Source organism: Vulpes vulpes, chromosome 16, assembly GCF_048418805.1.
Source record: "Vulpes vulpes isolate BD-2025 chromosome 16, VulVul3, whole genome shotgun sequence".
NCBI lineage: Eukaryota > Metazoa > Chordata > Mammalia > Carnivora > Canidae > Vulpes > Vulpes vulpes.
This window is the reverse complement of record NC_132795.1, coordinates 81591787-81593770: the sequence shown is the minus strand read 5'-3', so window position 1 is coordinate 81593770 and position 1984 is coordinate 81591787. Positions and strand designations below refer to the sequence as shown.

The window sequence follows — 1984 nt, the reverse complement described above, 5'->3', positions numbered from 1 at the left end:
AGGAGTTCTTTTTTCCAGTTGTATATGTTTATGGAATGCTCCATGGCTCAAGCAAAGATAATAAAAAAAAAAACTATTTTATTTATGAATAACCAATCAAAGGAAAACACAACATACTCATCTTGAAGCTAAAAAAAAAATAAAAACAAAAGATAGTCTTATAACAATGCTTAAAATATTTTAAAGTGTTTTTTCACAGTTTCAGTGTTTCAAGGGCATGTTTTATCTCATTACACTTTACAACATTACTGGGAGGTAGTTTACGTAAGCACTGTATTCTCATTTTATAAATCAGGGAAGCAGAACTGATATGAATTTTCAAGGTAGGCAACAATTCGATAACCAAGCAGAGGTTGTGAATGTTGCTATACTTTAAGATTATAGGGAGGAGTTCCTTCACTAAAAAGTTGGAAATTATGATCATTTAAATTATGTATCTATGTATCTATGTATCTATGTATCTATCTATCATCTACTTATTTATTTTTTAAACTCAAAAAAAATTTTTTTTCATTTAAAAAAGTATTCAGAACACATAAAACAAGGCAACTTTCATTCTTTCTTCTCATCGTCTGGTGTGGGGCCTGTTGGTGGCTCCTCCGATGCTGTACTGTTGCTCAGAGCCAGCGTTACTATCACTGTCCCTTCCTCGTCCACCCCCTGCCACCTGCTCTCCTCGTCCTCAGGAGTAGACATGCCTTCTTCACCGTGTACACCATTCTGTTGGCTTTCCGTTGCTTCTTCAAGGTGTGTCGCCTCTGTCTCCATAGGGATGCTCTTGTCCTTTCTGCTCCCTAGCAGCTGGCTCTTCCGCAGGAACCATGCTGCTCTGACTTCAGCTTGCTCTGCAGCTTCTTGCTCCCTCTCCTCTTGCCTTTTGCGAGCCTGTTCTGAAGCCTGAGCCATTTCAGCGTCAATCTTTTCCATATCCACCTCCCCTTTCAAGCAGCACAGCCTCTTCAGTTCATTGTTAAAGGAATCTGTGCTTTCTAGGAACTTCCTCTTCTTCTCCTGGGGTCGCTCCTCTGTCTGGAGAAGTTCAGCTTCTAGTCTTCGCTTGATGAACCATTAAGGACCATACTTGCCATTTGAGGGCCTGCATTATAGCTGTTGGGACACCACCACCCTCTCACTGAGCATTTCACTGATGAGGCGGTGGCTTCTCTGGAAGCAGGCGGTGGCTGTACGCTTCACTGAAGAGCCATCACCATGATCATCTGGATCTTCAGCAGGCCGAGTGCTCATGTAGGGTTCTCCTTTCTCCATGCAAGACTGTCTCTGTCGACTTTCTTCCTCTAACGCAGCTTCTGCACGACTTTCTGCATTTATGGAAGCAAGGTATGCGGGGGGGATTAGAATAGGCCTTCATAGATTCATTGTACTCTATCTTTTCTGCTTGGTATTTGTTTAAATATTCTTGTTTTTCTTCATCTGTGAGATCTTGCAACAGCCATCAATAATCTTGCCAATCTCCCACAGCCTTAGGTCAGGGTTGGAAGCTTTTGCTTGTTCCCAGACCTTTCTGCTGCACCTCATGTAGGGCATCAGTGGCCTATCTAGTGGCTTTGGCAGGTTTTGGAATGTAATACCAGAGGATGCCATGACCTGGCTGTTGGTGCCTGGGTTCCCTTCCAGCTTGCAGCTGTGATAGGCCAGATGACTGTATGGATTGTATCCTACAAACCTTGATGTGGTGGGCATTTGTGTTGCAGGAGCTGGGGTGGAAGGTGGGGCATAAGATGTCTTTTTGACATTTTGGAAGATTAAGTTCTCAGTTTCTTAAGAATGAATCTGAGACACCGCGGGCAGAAAAAGCGCCCGCATCTCTGGCCTCGTTTCTCTATTTAAATTATTTAAATTTTAAAATCGAAACATATGACTCCAACCAGAGATCGGGACAGTCATCATGTAAAAGTAAATGACTTGTGGGTCGGCAAGCCCTAACAATGACTTGATTAGATATGACTATGTTTTGTTTTGTTTT

At 42.4% G+C, this 1984-nt stretch overlaps 1 pseudogene; it reads right to left on the bottom strand.

Moving 5' to 3' along the window:
• Positions 1–552: 552 nt before the first annotated feature.
• Positions 553–1716, bottom strand: LOC112915342 (SWI/SNF-related matrix-associated actin-dependent regulator of chromatin subfamily E member 1 pseudogene; annotated as a pseudogene).
• Positions 1717–1984: the final 268 nt, after the last annotated feature.